The following is a 12,474-nucleotide window of genomic DNA, read 5'->3' as shown; positions in this document are numbered from 1 at the left end:
AAAGAAATAGAAGACCGTTTTTAAGGCATCAGGTGAAGCACTTTCAGGGCTCTGGTGGAACAGATTTGCTTTTTATGTACTGAGCTGCATGGCCATTTTGGTGAAATGAGCACAGCCCACTAATGAAGTCATTTACAGAATGTCAGATATTTTGCAGTTATACCATGGTTTGGATGACATTACCGCAAGTTTAGAGATACATGTTTAAGCATTTCTCTGTCTGTTTTGAGCACCAGTTTTTAGGTATTGCCCAAGACAGTGCACGTGCCTTTGCGTGCAAGACTACTGTTCCTTAAAAACAAATATAAAAGTGCTTAGAGTCCACCCATCACTTACCATTCGTGGGCCTCCCCATCACTCTCATTTCTTTTGTTTTCATTCCTCAGTGGCAGCTTGTTTCATTTTGTTGATTGCTGCAGACCGCCCTGGGAGGGTTTTGGTTTCGACATCCGTGAACATGTGTTTTGAGTTTTTACACTTACTAAATACTTTCGTGTTTTTATTATTAAACGTATCAATAAAAGACATTTGACCCAAATTCTCATAATAGCATATCCTACTGAGCTGGGATAAAAAACAATTAATACTGGCCATAAAGTTTACATAAGATGGCGAACATTGTAGGGTTCGTGCAGTACAGTGTGTCACTTGTTAAGGCAAGAGGTGACAGTGTATTCTATAAGTGCACGCAGTTTATTCAATCATTTTGTCCATGTTAACACATCCTTGACGGCGGTTGTGTAGTAACATGAGCGACTGCATTGCAACAGGTTGATTGTTAATTTGTGCCGGTAGGCTGCATTATCACGAACCACTTTCCCTGGCTCCACATGATGTTTCTGTCACATATGTGTGCCATGGCAACCTTCCATGCGGTGCTCTGAGGACTCAGTTACCACAAGCTATATGTTCCATAGTGGGTGTTTGCTGCTCCTGCTTGATTGAAGGTCAGCGCAGCCAGACCTGCCATTGTCAGGGAAGTAGCGGCTGCTGGTGGACAGGAGTGGTAGGGAGGGAAGGGGGGGAAATACAAAATATAAAAAAATTAAAATAAGACACCAACCTGGAATTGTGCCGGCTGCACCTCTACCAGGTCCTCTTCATCTTCCTCGACTCTGGCAGCTAGAAGGACCCTGGCTCCCACACTCCCCACAGCCAATCACAACGCTGTAATGCAGTGTTGTAATTGGTCTGAGCACTGTGGTTCGGCGCTCAGCCAGGCAATGGGAGGTTTTTTCGGCGCTCAACCAGGGAATGGGAGGCTGGGCATGTTCTCCGCCCAGCCTGGAAGGAGAGCATGCAAAGTGGTCATGCCGCTTTGGCCGGCCCAGGAGCGCTGACCAAATCGGCATGTACACTTACAAAGTGCACTCATCACTCCTCCCCCAGTGTTTTTGCGTCATGAAGCCCAGCTCTGCCCCAGCACTGCAGTAGGAAAAATAAAATGATAACACTGCGTTATTATCATATTATTTATCCTCTTTCAGCTGCTCGGAGAGCAGTGGAGCGACGCTCCTCCGCCTTAGTGGAAGAGCCGCTGCATAAAGAGGGAGATAGCTACACAGGTGACTGATGTCCAGAGCACACTGATAGCAGTTGAGAGCTGAGTGCAGAGTTTTCACCCAAGAACTGATTAGAGAGAGGCGTGACACGCGCGGGTACTATGCTGTCGTGAGACAACTTTAGTCAGCTCACTCACTGGCTCCGAGCACCGTAGCTTGCTCTTTCACAACTCAAATCTCCATGTAGCTCTGAGTGCAGCAGCTTACGTGTTTGAAGTAAGCAATCCCTGGCAGACAAATCTGAATTTGAGATTCTGTATGCCTTGTGCAGCACAGAATAAGTGAGGCCATGAGCACTAGGGTTCCATAGTGGGAGCCATAACACAGCACTAGGGGCCAGATGTAGGTAACTTCCATTTAGCTAGTCCTTAATAACGATTTTTACCGAATCGCTATTAAGGACTCGCTAAATGGAATGTAGGTAGGAATCGCTAAAATATTAGCGATTCCTTAACATTCCTTAATAGCGAATCGGTAATTCAAATTTATTATTAAGGAATACCTAGCGATTCATTCCTATGGGTAGGAGGCCCATAGGAATTAATGGGAAGAGATTCACTATTAGCGAAGCGGGAGCTATTTCAAGGGTGCCAGGGTGTCCAAAGGACACCCTATTGCACCCCTGAATGGTGCATGTGTGCACATGTGGCGAACATACATGCCCTAAGGGCATGGATGCGTGCCACATGGCACATTTCAAAAAGCAAAAAAGTGCTTTTTGAAAGGAAATCGCTACTTACCACCAACTTGAAGTTGGTGGTAAATAGCGATTCCTTAAGTCTGAAGTGCACTGTTTATAGTGCTACATACATTGCATTTAAGGAATCGGTATTTCCGATTCCTTAAATGCAAGAGCAAAATAAGGAATCACTATTTTGCGATTCCTTATTTTGCATGTAGGTGTAAAGTCACCTGAATTGCACTCAGCCAAATACTGGTCGGTAATGCAGAAATTTAACGCGTTTCGGCGTTACCGACCGTTATTTACCCACCTGCATCTGGCCCTAAGTTTGTTGTCGTCAATTCACTAAAACGCCAGGGGTAGCAGAAGTGCCATCACACTCCACTTGTAATTTGGTACACATGCTTAAACATACACACACATTCTTAAACATACACACACATTCAACACCCTTTCAGGCTAAACTCGCTCACGTGCAAGCATGCGCATAATATACATTTAAAAGCATGTTTTACTTACCTTAGCTGTCAAATAGGGCCATCATATTCCAGCTAATTATACTTCAAGTTTTATTACACTAATAGTGAATATTATTATTATATTATGGAAGACCAGGAAAATGGAGCCCCAAGCAACGCCCATTAAAACGAGCTATCCTGTGTTCCAGGCACTCATTTGCCACCTCTGAGGTCAGTGGCCGCAAAGGCAGTGCCAGGGGTCACAAGGGTCAAAACAGGGGTCACAGCTGCGACTCCTGGTGACACCTAAATGTCATCCATGACTAAGTTTATTTGAAAGGATGCATTGCTTAAAGGTTAAAGGTATTATATTTTGTTTAGAGAGAAGATCGTTTGGATGTATACCGTAACGGTGTTCGCATAAACAGCCATATTTGGATGCAAGCCCCGTTTCCTGTACATTTCCCAGAAGCTCTCAAACCTTAAAGCCCATGGCAGCTTGTTCTCCGTACAGAACAGTGTTTCTAAACAGCCATAACATGAAACTGGTGTGTGAGACCGGCGAACCACTCTCACTTTCACCTGTGGCATAGCCTGGGGGTCATGAGCCCTAGTGCCCGGAATGAAAATGAGGGGGGGGGGGGGCAGGGGACAGCTTAGAAGTGTGACAATGACCAAGTTACAGACGTGGATCGCAGCCTAGCAGACATGGATTTTAAGAGAACAAAACAACAGGTGAATGAGAGTTAGTTGCGCTGGGAAGAAATATTAGTAATGTAATTCATAATCTGGTTAGCTGTAAGGATAAGGTCCTGGTCACCCACCCAGAACCAAACAATGTGACAAAGAGACAGGTCACAAATGTAAACTTGAAAGAATGAAAAGATATCCTGAGCTAGAAATTCATCAATATCAGAGTCCAAGTATTAAATCCAAAAAGTCACAGTATCTTTGTTTTATCTTCATTTATTATCCATTCTTAGGTAAATCCAATCTTCACCAAGAAAGCATACAATAGCCGCTGGATTTGAAGGCCTACTATTAGCACAGATGCACAGATCGAGGGAGGAGAGGGCTTCCTGGTCCCCCCAGCATGGACGCTCTTTCATCTTCTCCTGAGCCCCACGTGGGTGATTGGGGGCAGCCCAGAGGAACTCAAGGTTATGAGGCACTGCTGTTTGTGTTGTCTCCAAAAACCACAGACACAACTCCAGTACCCCCGTGATATTCCACTGAGGCAGCTAGAAGTGCTATCTCATGGGGGCGAGTGGCGGGGGCTAGCGGAGTGGGCCACGCATGGTATCACCCAGGTGGGAGACTTGTATTGTGCGGGGGAGCTGCTCTCTTTTGAGGACATGCACGACCTCCTTGGGGGCCCTTCCTACTTCATAGAGCTGAGACAGCAGCGATTAGGGAGCACTGAAGGAGGAGTGGCCGAGCCACCCACGCACCAGAGCTGTCATGGTATATATACGCCACCTGTCACATGTCCCATGCAGGCCCATTGCCTTTTTCCCTACGTTAGCATAAGTATGCTGCAGGCTTTGCTTTGCTTGGTACCCATTACTATACTCACATGTTTTGCTTTGACCACTCTGTACTTTCACACAGAACTTACTGTTATTTCTGTGTTCTTCTTTTTCCTGGGATTTACCTGAACACTGTAGACAAGGTCAAACAATAATTCCCCTTGTTATTCTGTTTTGATCAGGCGTTAGCACATGGACAAAACACACAAATGCAGCTATTGTTTGGGAACACGTACTCTTTATCATATAGGTATGCACAGACTGGCAAACACACAGACAAGATCGCGACTACACCTGTGATGTAGAACAATCATCTGTGCATGCTAAGGTACGGGGTCTACTGTAAACACCCAGCGATCTTTTGATATATAATCACTTCGCTTCTGTAGAAGGGGAGGGGGGTTAGTTACCCTGTCGTATATAATGACAGCTCCTTTAATGATTTATGGATTACATACTATGCTGACAGTATTTGTATTAGTCATCTTCTTACTTATTGTGGCACATATACTGCATACTAGAGCATGATAGTTAAAATAAATATTTTATACTTTTCTCGTGTTTCTGTCAGACCTTATCGTGGAAAAGTACAAATGTGAGAGATAAAGGGTGTGCCTATCACTGCAATTCCTGGGAGGGCAGAGAGTGTTGTGTTCTGTGGTGTCTTGTCACTTGTTCCTCTGTGAGTGAGTAGGAACGCAAGTGATAGCTAGTCGGTCCCGGGCACATGGGTACTATGGTGGTAGGATAACTTAGTTCCTACCTACTAAGGTTACAAGGTCCCGAACATAGTTCTGTGATTTTGCAGAATCCCTGCCACATGGCACCGCCAACGTTTAGTTTGGTACTTATTGAGTAGTGCTTGTGCTCGGCCACAATACCCTCACACCGTTGTTCAGAGACGTCTGTGGTGCAGGGCGTTACCTGCTCAGTTTGTAGGTTTTTACTCCGGCTGTGGGTTTTCAAGCTCGAATTTTAAAAGGTTAGAACCCATTTTTGTGCTGCTGTTTGAATCCTTTACTTTTCCGTATGGCTCAACCGTTTGTGATTCCGGCTCAGTGCCATGCAGTGTTTACTCAACACTTGTTACTGAATGGCGACCCCAATACGGGGTGTCCAATTGTCTTTGTGGTCGAGGCGGACCCTGCATACTGCTTTGAGGTTTTTACTTCCGGGTCACATTCCCCACTGTTGATGCGAATGATAATACTTTTCATTCTCATACAGTAGCTAATGTTCCTGCGGCTTATCGCTCCTATGTGATCATTGAGCTTCCTCTTACGGCCTGGGACCACCAGATTTGGTTTAACTGGACCCTTCCCCATCCTCTTGCTTCTGTTCGCATGGGCCCCTCAAGTATTGATGGGGCCACACAGCCTGTCTTAACAGGTTTTACTCTGTATCCACACATGCCACTGCAAATGTGATGGAGGTACGTCTGTTGTATGCTCAGGTAGTCCATCTATTAGACGTCTTATTCAGTTTGTTGCTCATGCCTCTTTGGCGGCTCCACCAGGGGCTGCACCTCAGGTGCAGAAAGCACAAGGTGCAGGCCTTGTAATTAGCCCCATTATTATAGACTCTCTAATGGGCACCCAACCCCTTAATCGTGAAGACTTTCCATTTTGGACCGCTGAAAAAATTGATCAGCTTGATGCTGTTTTTCCTCTTTTGGGTCCTGTGGAGAAGCATAGGATCCTTACTATGGGGGTCATTAGGATGGAGGATTTTCCGCATCCTCCGGGCCGGCGGAAGCCACCGCCGGCCCGGAGGATGCGGAAAATCCTCTGCGGACCCACCAGGACCCACCGCCACATTAGGATGGCTGGTGGGTCATGGTTTAGGTCCGCAGCTTTTCCGCCGCGGCTGGCTTACAACCGCGGCGGAAAAGCACTAAAATGGTGAAGGTGTCTCTTAGACACCTTCAGCCAGATTAGGATGTGCATGGAAACATGCTTTTCCGCGGCGGCTTTTCCGCCGTGGAAAAGCATGTGTAACTGCACTGCAGGGGCCCATTGCGGGCCCCCTAGGTGTAGTGGGGGGTGGGGGGTGCACATGGGGGGTACCTATGGTACCCCCCTGCATTTGCGTGCACAATGCAGCAGGCACCGCGCGGTGCCTGCCGCTTTGTGCACGCAAATGCTGTGCATGCATTTTTAACATTGCTGCGGGTGCAGCTTGAAGCTCCACCCGCAGCAATGTTAAAAATAGAGGATGTGACCGCCACCCTGGCGGTCACATCCTAATCTGCACAGAGGGAACGCCGCAGCCCATGCGGACGTTCCCTCATGCTCTGGGGTCGCGGACGGACTCAAGTCCGTCCGCGATCCTAATGACCCCCTTAGTGCTTGCCTACTGGTCTGGTCCCCTCCTTGGCCGACTGCAACACCTGGGGGATGGTGTTTGTTACTGTGTATATACTTTGTTATGGCACACCCTCGATGTGCGTTCTTCCAAACCTTCTCAAACATGTACAGAATGAACATTGGGGAGGTACTGCCCGAGATCTGGGAATGAAGCTAGTGTGTAATTTTCCCGTAGTCTCAGAAATTATTCTTTCTAATGTTAAAGGTGAAGCAGCATCCTTGATTATACGCTAGCGACTTACTGCTGTGGCCGTAGCCGACAGAATGCGTGATTTGTCTGCAATTATTTCTGATGTTTATATATCTTTGGGAAGTAATAATTTGGGCTACAAACCATCTGCGCAATCTCTGGGCAAACCTCTGCCTGGAAAGGAAGGGCGTCCTGTTTTTCCTAAGAAATCTTGGGATAAATCTAGACAACAGAAGCCCAGGTCTTGTGGTGGCTAACCACCACCAGACTCTTCTGAGCGACGATATTATTACCATGATCGTGCTTATATTAAAAGTCCGAAGCATTTTCAGGTTCCTGATCCTCGTTCTCCTTGTTCCTTTCAGGATTAGTCTGCTCAATAGTGCAACCGTGGTGGGCAACAGGATTGCAGGCAAGGCGAGTCAGTGGAAGCTAAACGGGACACGCATCGCTCTTTTGATGCTAATGTCAAGAGAGAGGAACCGCTTCTGTATAGAGCTCCCTTCCAAAAGAAAAAGGTTCCTGCTTTAACAGCTAAATATTCCCCACATGCTGAGAACCCTTCTCCTGGACAGGAGATTGGTTGTGACCCTCCTCAATAGCGCAGTGGAAGTCACCATAGTGCGCCAGACACATAGCTGCCAAGGTTTCAGATTGCTTATGTGTGATATTTTCATAATTTCAGTGTGGTTATGCGTGACATTCAACCACTGAGTGACACTTTCTTGCAAGCAAAATCAAGCAATGAAGATGGGGAAACATATAAATACCAGAAATTACACTAATTTATGCAACGATAAACTCTAAACAAATCTTCAAACTGCTGCAAAGCACCAGAAATGGAAGGGCACTAAACTAGTGCCCTTATATAGGGGCGGATGGCTGGAGGCAGTGTGTTGCTGGATCCAGGCCCCAGGTTCAGGTGTTTTGAAGGAAGCAGAGGGGTGTGAGAAAGTTTAATTGCTGCCACTAATTTTGTGCCACTGAATACAAGCCCCATGAGACCCCTGAAAGGTCTGAAGGATCTAATGGAATGCAGTCAGACGGAAAACAGCTTCCAAAATGTCTTAACAATTGGGTAGTTCAAAGTATTTTGGCGTATGCAGTTGAGCAGTGCAGCTATGTATATGGGCAAGCAAAGCTCTGGCAATGACATGTTTAACATCACGAACATTGTAATTACCAGGAATATGTTATTATTACAGGTGCATGTGTTTTTCAATTAAAGGGCAATAGAAGAGTTAAACAGTTCACGACATAGCAGAGGATCCAGAACTGTAATCTGGGGGTGCCATGTAAACATACCCAAATAGTACACTACAGCACCACTTGCTGCTTCGGCAAACAACTGCAATGAAGCCTAAACTAAGCACCGAACAAATAAGAGACTCGCTCCCCTCCCAACTCTCTGCCGCGGATAGCACAGCAGATTCTGAACCCATTGTTCCCTCACCTCTCTGCTCACATCGGCCACACCTGTACGGAGTCCCCAACAGAAGGCAACCAGCAGGGCCTCTAGATATACAGAGGGAAAAGGTTTCCACAACATTTTCAGCTGCTGCCGGAACACCAATGCAAGGCGCACCTCCAGCAGCCTTAGAAGGGAGATCCAACAGTTGGCAAGTCCGACCCAGGCAGCGAGCAGCCCAGCGCAATCCCAGACTCGGAAAAAATAACAAGCATTTACAATGCAACGGTTTCGCCTTTGCAAAAGTTAGAGCTATTGGCATTGTAAATGACAACATTTGTATTTATGTGTTGGTTTTGAAAACAGATAAATAAATGGCATTGTCATTTACAATGCCAATAGCTTAATCTCTCGCAAATGCAACACACACACAGAGAGGCCCCCCACACAGAGCCCCCCACACACACCCACAGAGCCCCCCCAACACACCCACACAGAGCCCCAACACACACCCACACAGAGCTCCCCCACACACCCACACAGAGCCCCCCCACACACTGCGAGCCCCCCCCCCACACACCCACACAGAGCCCCCCCACACACTGCGAGATATGTGACTAGAGGCCTCGAGGCAGACAGGTTTTCTCAGGCTCCGATTTAAAACACTCCGTCCTATCTTGCAGATGGACGGGGGAGGGGTGCATTTTCTAATTTCTACTCCATTTCAATAATCCTACAGTTTGGTAGCTGCAGAAGAGGCTATAACTATTTCACTCCCATGAGTGATATTGCAGGTCTCTAACTCTTTATTTTAGACATCACTATTTTTTTTCACAGAAGCAAAGTTTATTGCAATCCTTGTGGGAGAGCTAGTATTTCTTTAAACTTTTGCTACAAGCACTCTCTGTACTGCACTTGTCCTATGTTCAGAAAGGTGCTGTGTCATGTTTGACTCTTATGTTCTCTTTTGGTTCATTGTTACATAGAATAAAGTCTTCCTGCATCCGTCTGGGTCTCTTTGGGTCCAGTTGACTCCCTTTCCTTCTTGTAAAAGCCATAGTACCTCCCGGTTACCGCCACGATTCTTCAACTGGCAGTTCTCCTAGTTGCACGAGTTTGTGCGGCACAAGTTGTATAGCTGCATGTCATCTGATGCCATTTTGCAGGCCTGTACTTAACGGTGCTCAAATCTTTCAGCGCATCTGCGTAGGTGTGTGGTGCATGCGCCTGATTACATGTGAACCTTATTTGAGGTGCAGGCGCCGGCAGAACCTCAAAATGTACATATCTACTACTTCACCCCGTTAAAGGGACAGTGACTTTGTCTGACATCCCGAGACCACTAGCCACCAGAAGCCTGCATAAAATATCAAGAACACTCCTCGCACAGGTTAACGTGTAGGTGGGGCGTCTTCTTCGGAAAGGACTCCTGAAAGCTGTGTTAATATAAGCTTGTGTTCTTGTGCAATGTAACTGGTGCTAATGTAAAGCGTTCCTATACCTTCCGGTCGAGTTTGCGCTCTATAGAACTGCTAAAAGAAGCTGCTTAGCTGGGCCATTAGCGAGATTAAAGACTGCTTGTGGCATGTGCATGCACAATCGGCAGCCAATCTCTTTCTTATTTGACCATTAACCCTAAAGGAATGTCTCTTTATAAAACGTAGTTTCCGCAGCACGTCATTAAACAGCACACAGAACAAACCGTGCCACTGGTGGGCTTTCAGATATCACTCGGAGACATTTTTAAGTTCAGGCGCATGGGATTCACAACAATTAGAACGAATCACATTATTGGTTTCTCCTTTCTTTGTGTGATGATATATTTCATAGATTGGGTGCAACTGTTTGGCACCCACGAAATCATCTCAGTGTTTTAGTTAAGGACATGAATACAGTCCCCGACATAGACCTGTCTCAAAGTGCGTTTTTAAATACTTTCAGGTCCGAGACCAGGAGGGACCCGGCCCACTTAAAGCATTGGCATGTTCTTGCCCCTGTTTTTAGAAACGCCGAACCGCCATTAATACACTCAAACATTTTCAAAATTGTTTTTTATTGTTTAGGCCGAGGAGTAGGGGGACCGTGAGAGGAAGTTAGACCAAGGAACAGCGCAAAAAATGTTTGACATCACCCAGGAAACATTGATGTAGACATTTCCAGAACAGGCGCGTGACAGATATGAGAAATGTAAAGACATAAAAATGCAAAACAGCAATAATCGTGACATTCCTTTTACTGCACCGAGTCCAGTTTACTCCTGCAGCTGTTGCTCTGCCTTCTACGTCACCCCTGCAAGAAAATGTTCAAATCGGCCTAAAGAGGACACGAGCCAAGAAGCTGTCCCCGGCCCGCTCTCTGGAGGGGTCCGCGCCCTGCTCCGGACATGAGGCAGAGATTAAGGGCGATCGCTGGGCGGAGCCAAAGGTGGGCCTGAGCGATGCCGCACCGGAAGTCAGGACGCAGGGGGCCTCCCACTAACCCCACACCAGGAATGACACGCCCGGAATGAAGGGCACACCTCAGTCATGTAATACCTCCTTCCCCCGCCTCTAGGCGCATCCCTGGCCCCACTGCTCCGCGGTCCTCCCAGTCCCGCTGGCTGACCCCTTGTTCCGGAACGAGGCCCGGTTTAGCGTCTTCATCTTGAATACCCAAACGCATAGAACCCACTGCCTCCTGATATGTATGTAGCCTACGAAGGAAATGTGGCTTAGACGATAGTTGCTAAGTTAGGCCGTGTCATTGAAACTTTGCACTGATGTAAACACCTTTAAAAATGCACCTTTTTGTCGCTTCTGTAATTTGGAACGGAGCAGAAACATTTCGCCTGGCCACATTGCAAAAAAAGATTTCCACACCAACGGAAAACAAGAAGCACGGGCACACGGACGGGGGGAGGGGGCGGGAACCGGCACACGGACAGCGGGAGGGGGGCGGGAACGGGCACACGGACAGCGGGAGGGGGGGCGAAAACTGGATAAAAAAAATATTTTAAAATGCCACTTACCTGCAAAGAAAGAAATTGCGCAGTCCACCGCTTCCTGGCAACTTCAATCTCGCAACCCACTCCTGCAAAGGACACTTTGAAACTGACCAAAACAGGACGAGAAAAAAATAAATAATAACATCCGCCCACCGCCGGAATGTCGTCACAAAGGGGCTGGATGAGAAAAAATCTCAGGAACGCCCACGAGTCGCCTCACAGAATGACGGGCGCCTCGGTCTTCCAATGGCTAGCCTCCATTTATGGAGCTAGCCAATGGAAGACTGAGGCGGGACAAAGCCCACATACTGCAAAACAAAAGATTTTGCCTGCGTGAAACGCTGCTTGCGCAGCTTTGGACAGGCGAAACCTAAAAACTCAGGAGCTTAAGGGGCAAGAAACTGACATTAAACAATCATTTGTAAAAGGAAGAATCACTGGATTTCTGGATTCCAGGCTGCTCTCTATGTTCCATGTGGGACCCGGCCTGAGCCTACAGGGTGTGAGGGCCCCAACACGGATCTTCTTAGTCAACAGACTTTAGTAGTAGTAGTGCTCAACCCTAATAAAATTGATTAAAGAGCAGCTGAGCGGTGTCCTCCCCGGTCGGGGTGCAGTTACCTGCTCAGACCTGCAGCCAGCAACAGGGCACCAGAGCACACGAGCAGACTGCTTAACTAATGCCACTGTCAGTGCTGAAAATAATTTGTGAAAACAGCAGCACCAACATGGTTAGCGCGCGCCAGCACTATTCATTTAAAGGGGATTTTTTTTAGCTCCAACAGAGTGACAATTCAGGCACTTACTGTACTTTACGGTGAGCTGCAAGCACAATTCGTACTTTGTGGCCGCAATGACTCTGACAACAAACACCGGCCTGCATCGTTTATGATCTCAGCAGCTTTGTGAAGAGTCAGAGACACTGGCGTGCTCTGGGCTGAGCCAGTCCCGCATCGCGGCCATCGGTGGTGGGGTGTGGGGGATCACTCAGCCATTGGCTCATCTTTACGTCAATTATTGCAGCACAACACAGTGCGAGAACCGCTGCCATAAGCTTGCCAAAACTTTATTCAACTCCAACCACCGGAAGTCACGTCCTGTGGCGCCTATTAAAGTGTGTGCCACAAAACTGGTACCGGCCTCAAACATGTCTGTTCTTTCTCGATAGTAACAGTTGGTCAGAAATGTATCGAATATTCTACAGCGCAGCAGGGTGTGTCATGGGGCGTGAATCCTACTATTGTTGTTACATTGTAACTAGAGCTGCAGACTTTGACCCAGCTGCCGGGAACAGCG

The 12,474-nt window shown here is 47.2% G+C and overlaps 1 protein-coding gene across 2 annotated transcripts in view; it reads left to right on the top strand.

Annotated features, from left to right (window-relative positions):
• The window catches only part of ARHGEF25 (Rho guanine nucleotide exchange factor 25), a 922,723-nt gene that overhangs the window by 434,156 nt on the left and 476,093 nt on the right, over nucleotides 1-12,474 (top strand). The gene's annotated exons all lie outside the window — the stretch shown is intronic.

The sequence above is a fragment of the Lissotriton vulgaris genome, chromosome 1_1 (assembly GCF_964263255.1).
Source record: "Lissotriton vulgaris chromosome 1_1, aLisVul1.2, whole genome shotgun sequence".
NCBI lineage: Eukaryota > Metazoa > Chordata > Amphibia > Caudata > Salamandridae > Lissotriton > Lissotriton vulgaris.
Note: the sequence above shows the minus strand (reverse complement) of the source record. Positions and strands in the feature narration are given on the sequence as shown.